Consider the following 7,224-nt stretch of genomic DNA (forward strand, 5'->3'; position numbering starts at 1 on the left):
ATTCTTAGAAGCTGAAAAGCTTTTAAGAAGAAAAAAAGTTTTGATCTGAGAATGTTCAGTGATTTGAGGAATTCAGAAGGGAAGGAAATGCTTTCTGATGAGTGAGCCACAAGTACTCTGTGAATATAGATAATGTGCACCCTACATGGGTGTGATCGTGGATGTATGGAAGTTTCAGATACGTATAACTTACTTGTTGTAAGATAAAATGCTTAGGCTACATTTTAAAGAATTTATATGAGATAGTCCAGGTTAATCAGGATAAATGGGTAAAATTAAAATGATAATATTGGTAATAATTTTGACCGTGCAATAAATAATACTGATGATAGGATATCTATTGCTTTTTCAGATATATAAAATATGATTCCTCTTCACCATTAAGACGACCATAGTCCACTTATGACACTATTAAAAATTGCCCTTTTTTTCCAAGCTGGTATTGGACTCACAGCCAACACCTTCCTCCTTTTCTTCTGTATCTGCACACTCCCTCTGGACTGCAGGCCTAAGCCCACTGACCTCATCACCTGTCACCTGGCCCTTGTCCACTTAGTGATGCTCCTCACTGTGAGCTTCTTGGCATCTCTGGACCTCTTTGAGTCACAGTATTTTCAGAATGACTTCAAGTGTAAGGTATTCTTCTACATGCACAGAGGGATGAGGGCTCTCCATCGGCACCACCTGCCTCCGGAGTGTGCTCCAGGCTGTCACCATTACCCCCGGCACCTCCTGGTTGGCAAGAATTAAACAGAAATTCACACATTGCATCTTTCACTTCTTGGGGTTCTCAGTTTCTTTCTCAGCAGTAACCTGCCCTCCTCCACTGTGGCCTCTTCTAATGTGACCGATAGCAATGTGCCAAGTATCAGTAAATACTGTTCACTTTCTTACATAAGCTACATCATCAGGAGTCTGTCTTTCATGCTGCCACTACTTGCAGATGTCTTCTTTGTAGCAGTCATGTTGCTCTCAAGGGCATACATGGTAATTCTTTTGTCCAGGCATCAGAGACAACCCCAGTACCTTCCCAGCACCAACCTGTCTGCAAAAGCCTCCCCAGAGAAAAGGGCCACCTAGACCATTCCGATGCTGGTGAGTTGCTTTGTGGTCATGTATTGGGTGGGCCTCATCATCTCATCCTCCTCAACCCTGTTATGGGCTTATGACTCATTCATCATGGGTATCCAGATGCTTATGGGCAATTTCTATCTGTTAGCCCTTTTATGCTAATTAGTTCTGATAATAGAATAATCAAAATTTTGCATAATGTGTTATATAAATATCATAGATGATAATAAATTATGAAAATAATTATCTGAAAAACAGATTTGGACATCAAATAATTCAAGAAGCAGGTGATTTTATATATTATTTTATTACACTTTTATTTCATCTAAATACTTTTGAAAACTATGCTGCCAAGAACTTGGTGGTTTCTTTAAAGTCCACCGTCATAGTCCCCTGTGTCCACAAGTTTCTTATATTTAATTTTGATCCCTTAAGTTTTATATAAGACAACTTTTCTATCTTCTTGAAGTGTACACTTAAGATGCTCCTGTTGGTAGATAAAATTTCTCTTTGTGTGTGTGTGTGTGTTTTACTTCTGAAGGTTATTTAGTTTACCCTTATTTATTAAATATATGCTAGCTATGTATTCAGTTATAGGTTGAACAATAATTTTTCAGCACTCTTAATATTTCCTTCTCAGTTTTCTGGCTCTGCCTGGGCTGTGGAGATTTCACTCTCACATGTGTAGATTCTCTCTCTCTCTCATGGCTTTGAAGTTTCTTCATTCTCTTTGGTGTTATGCAGTTTGACTTATTGTGTTGGATATCTTTCTTTATTGCTTTTTCTTTCTTTAATTTGGTGACGGAATCTTGCTCTGTCACCCAGGCTGGAGTCTTGGCTCACTGCAACCTCCGCCTCCCGGGTTCAAGCGATTCTCCTGCCTCAACCTCCGGAGTAGCTGGGATCACAGGCAGCTGACACCGTGCCCGGCTAAGTTTTTTGTATTTTTTTGTATTTTTAGTAGACACGGGGTTTCACCTTGTTGGCCAGGTTGGTCTTGAACTCCTCATCTCAAGTGACCCGCCCTCCTTGGCCTCGCAAAGTGCTATGATTACAGATGTGAGCCACTACACCCAGCCTCTTTATTGCTTGCTTTCAGGCACAGTGTCTCTTTTAGGCACATGTCTGGTTTTTACTTTTAGAAATTTGTAAATAATTATTTATTAGTATGACTTATTATTTGTGTGAATTCAAGTGAAATAATTGTGCTTTATTCTTTGTCATTCTATTCTTCACATATGTATAATTACGTTCATATTACTATTATTTTGTTTCTCTTTCTTTTATTTGGTTATATTCGTTCTGCTCAAAATTTCAGTTCATTAATCCAGTTCACTAATTCTCTCATCAACTTAGTCTAATTTTATAATTAACTCACATATCGTATATTAAATTTCTTTATGTTTAAATTATTCCATTTCTATTTGACTCTTTTCCAAATTTCCTCATTCAGTTTATAGTTTCCTGCTCTTTCAAAAATTATTTGGATATCATCTTTTCCTCATTTGTTTTTACCTAAACATTTAAAATATTTAAATTTAATATTTTATATTAATATTTACAAATATAAATATATTTATAATACTTTTTAAATTTAAAATATTACAAATATATTTCCAGTATGCAAAGTTTATGTGATATCAAATTTCTTCCAACCGGGCCAGGCACAGTGGCTCATGCCTGTATTGGGAGGGAGAGGCAATCCAATCACTTGAGGCCAGGAGTTCCAGACCAGCCTGGTGAACATGGTGAAACCCCATCTCTACTAAAAACACAAAAATTAGCTGGGCATGGTGAGGCATGCCTGTAACCCCAGCTACTCAGGAGGCTGAGGCAGGAGAATCACTTGAACCTGGGAGGCGGAGGTTGCATTGAGCCTAGATCGGGCCACTGCACTCCAGCCTGTATAACAGAGCAAGACTCTGTCTCAAAAAGAAAAATCTTCTAACCCTTTTTCCTCGTAGCTTATTTTCTTCTGTGCTTCATACTTTTTATTTATTTATTATTTTTTACAATAGGATCCAGTTTATTCTGCCTTGGCAGGGTGATCCTGAGAGTGGTGGGTGTCACCCTCTCCTGGGCAGAGGGAGGGGCCGTGGGCCAGTCAAGCCAATGGTAGGAGAAGCGCTGGTGAGGGGCGGAATTTGGGGTTCAGGGGTGTAACCCCAAGAATGCAGTGAAACCAGGCCGAGGCCCAGAGGCAGCTGTGGTAGGCCAGGGCAGGGTGGAAGGCAGTGGACTGGGCCCGGGCCGGGATGACAGGGCCAAGGACTCAGGCCACACTGGCACCCCGGGAGGCGGGGCGCAGTGTCGCATGACGTAGAAAATGAATCACAGGCCCAGGGCTCACAATAAGCACATGGACAAGTGGGCACAGACTCGCAGGCCAGATGGACCTCCAGCCACGGCCGGGCCAGACTTGTGGACACAGGCGCAGTGTCACATACAGACCACGGGGAGACATGGCACTAGGGGACAAACGGACGTGACACCACAATGCACAGGGCAGGCCACAGAGCTCGAGGGACGTGGGCAGGGGCCTTTTGGCATTTCTGCGCTGGAATCATGTGAGACAAGGGTGGTGGCCGCTCTGGAGGTGCCTGGGGGTTCCCTCATGACCCCTCTGGGCTTAGTCCATCCTCCACACTGTTGTGCAGCTTCTCCACCTCCTGGTAGAGGATAAATACTGTTACCCTTATCCCTGGTCACATCCAGGGAGACGCGGTCCAGCGGCCCAGGCGGGGGACAGTGCCGTTCTAGAGGTCCTTGAGCCCCTCCTTCCTCAGGATCTGCAGCCATAGGCCGGTGTGTTCCGCATTTGTGCTGCTCCAGGCCCCGCATCCGGGTCTCGATCCCATCCAGAGGAGCGTTTCCCAAGACACTGGCTGCGCCCACAATGGCTCCGAAGACCCCAGCGACCAGCGGGTCCATGGGCTTGCTGGGGTTGTCCCCTCGGTACCAGCTGTGCAGGGAGGTCAGGAGGAGAAGCAGACGGCCTGGTTCCAGCCCTGCTTCAGCGTGGGTGCCATGAGGCCCCGGTGAGTCCCCTTGTTCTCGCACAATCTCTCTAACCTGGTGGGAGACTCCTCTGCACTGGAGGTCTGGAAAGGTCTGGCCGTGGATGAACTTCACCTTGATGGTGTCCATGGAACATACGACCACCATGGCCTCGGCCACGCCAGCGCCCTGGCCGCACCGCAGCCAGCGCTGCCGTCAGGCCGTCCCTGGGCATCCCGCGTCTGGCTGCTGTGGAACTGGAACATTCAGAACCCCAACGCCGCCCTGGAGACAAGAGCCGCAGAGCAGGGAGCCGAGGCCGCGGTGCCGGCCCGGGACGCCATGACCGCGACAGTGCGCACGCGGGATCCATGCGCAGTGCCCGGCTGGTGCCAGCGCTCGTCCGGCTGCAGCTACGACCTCCCGCGCTCCGTGGGGAGCGGACGCCCATTTCAATGCCGCCGGCCAGGCCGCCTGCTGGTGTCGCCTTCCCCGGAGCCTCTGCTGGGCCTTCCCGGACGCGGCGCGGCGTGGCCACGGCGGGCGGGAGGCGGGCGCCCGCTGTGATCTGAAGTCCCAGCCTCCTAAACTCCGCACTGGGACCTTAATTTGGTTTTAACACAAATGAAGATCTCACTAAAGATAAAAAGGGATGTCTTGGCTTCTAATTTTTGTTAAAAGCAATAGCATATGTTGTATAGGATAGTGCATTGGGGTAAATCTTTTTTTATTATTTTTATTTTTTCATCAGCCCACTGACATTGAAAGGGGATAGTTTTTAGGTTATTGACGAGCAGTTTTCTCTCAGATAACTGCCTTAGTATAGGGGTTTGTGGTCACGTTGATGAGAGCGTAGGCTGGGGTTAAAAGTCGTTATGGCAGTAACAACCTTCTGAGGACCAGGAAATTCAAATCCCTCTCATGATACTTTGCTAATATCTCCCGAGTTTGCTGTGCCTTCCCTTTGTACCTCTTCCCACACGTGGTTTCTTGCACTTGGCCCAGCTATATTCCACTGTTTTGACTCCATGCTTCTTAGCCGGGTGGCAGTGGTGAGGGAGTGAGGAGATCTCTAATGTTCTGAGGAAGCCTCAGACTTAGCACTGTGAACTGGGGTGTGGGGTTACTGACCGTTGAAGAGTTTCCTGCCCATCCTGTACATGCAATGCCAGGACAAGAGCACATTCCTGTCCCTCCTTGTCCATGGTAGGGGAAACGTGCTCCTTCTCCATGCTCTTAACTCCCAGTTGAAGTGGGCCTTGAACAGTGCCCTGTAAATTAATGGTTTCTTTTCTTTATGGGAGATGCATCTGTGCAGAAATGTGGGTGTTGGCCTTGTTCCTTCACCCTCAGTTCCATGAGCTTTTCCCCAGTGCCCTTTGGCTCAGGTTTGGATGCTCTTTCTCTGCAGATTAGGCCTCCTGTTTTATAGGAGAGATGTGAGGGCTGTGTCTCCAGAGTTGCAGTAGTGGATGGGATAGTGGTCCCTCCCCATCAGCACTGTGGGGTAAGCATCCTCAGGATTCTACCCCATCTTCCCTGACAGGCCCTGTAGGGTTCCTAGAAAAATTATACACAACGGTATAAACCCTATGTCTGTAGACTCCAGGGTTTCTCATTCTCCTCACCCACCCACACACAGCCACCAGGAACTAGTTCAAAAGTTCTGGCTTAATTTTACCAGTTTACATGGTCTTCAGGGTACACATAAAAGCCTGGAGCCTGTGTGACCTGCAGGCTTTCTGCATCCCCTGATGTTGGGTTTGTAGTCTGCCCTGTGACTTCAGTTCTTTAAAGGGCTCAGGAGAAACCATCCATTCATTTGAAGTTTCTCCAGCATTTTTGTTTGTTTGTTTAATGTGTAGGAGCAACTCTTTGTCAGGTCTCTAGATCTACAAACTTAACTCAGAAACTAATATTTTTAAATATATTTCTTTTCTATCATACTTTTAGTGCTCCTCTACCTATGCTAATTGTTCTTCAGTATTTTTTATATTTGTATGTCTTTATCTATTTTAAAATCAGGTTTAATTGCTTCTTAATCGAATTAATAACTTTTCATTTATTTCCCTATGTAACTTTCTTTTCAGACGTTTAAAGTATTGCTGTGTGTTTCAAGTGGAGGAGGTCATATTACAACTGACATTTGTCCTTGACTACTGGACATATCACACCAGCCCTGATTGCAGTTATACTTGAAGCCAGATCTACCCTTAACGTATATTCATTTTACTATTCAATAAATATTAACTTATCATGAATGGTATATATTGTTACAGTTGTAGGTTTATGGACCTGAATAGACAATAAAATAAATAAAACCCAAATTACATGGCTTCAGGGGGGTATAACTTTTTATTAAGTTTTTAGTTAAAACATTTTTGCCTTTCTGTGATTTGCAACTTTGAGTGATTGCCTTGAAAAAGGAACCAGAGTTGAAACTGAAGTAGTAGGTGTTGGTGAGATTTTGATGGCTAAGAGCATCGGGCTCATTTTGTAACTGAAGGGGAAATTAGAACAGGTCACCAGTTCCATCTGACCACAATGCATTTGGAATAATCACCATGGCAACCCATGACTTGTATTTTAGGGGAGAAGAATTGGAAATAAAATGACCAAGCATAAAGCTGACCCAGTCTACATGGATCTTTGTCTTTAAAACATATCTGCAATACTCATGTATGCAGTGTATAAATAACTTGTCAGAAATATCGTTTATGCCAAGGTTCTTCTTGAATTTTCAGGATTTTGCTTCTCCAGTAGTGAGTGTGTTACTGAGCAAAAGGGGCTTTCTATCCAAAACACTAGAACCCAAAACTGTGGCACTGGGTTATTCTTTTTAAGAAAAAAAAAAGCTGCTCCTTATTATTTGTTTATATTATAATTATGTAAGTATAATTTTAATTTTATTATAAATTTGCTTTATTATAATTTTTATTTCAGTATCATTTACAGTACAAGTGGTTTTTGGTTACGTGGATGAATTATATAGCAGTGAATTCTGAGATTTTAGTGCACCTGTCACCTGAGTAGTTTATATTGTACCAAATAGGTAGTTTTTTCATCCCTCATCCACCTCCCACTCTCTGCTTCTGAGTCTCCAAAGTCCATTACATCACTCTGTATGCCTTTGCATACGCATAGCTTAACTCCCAC

General features: G+C 44.2%; 1 pseudogene; it reads left to right on the forward strand.

The window, feature by feature from the left end:
• On the forward strand, positions 403–1,295 carry PANTROV1R-PS235 (vomeronasal 1 receptor panTroV1R-ps235 pseudogene; annotated as a pseudogene).

Source organism: Pan troglodytes, chromosome 6, assembly GCF_028858775.2.
Source record: "Pan troglodytes isolate AG18354 chromosome 6, NHGRI_mPanTro3-v2.0_pri, whole genome shotgun sequence".
Taxonomy (NCBI): Eukaryota; Metazoa; Chordata; class Mammalia; order Primates; family Hominidae; genus Pan; species Pan troglodytes.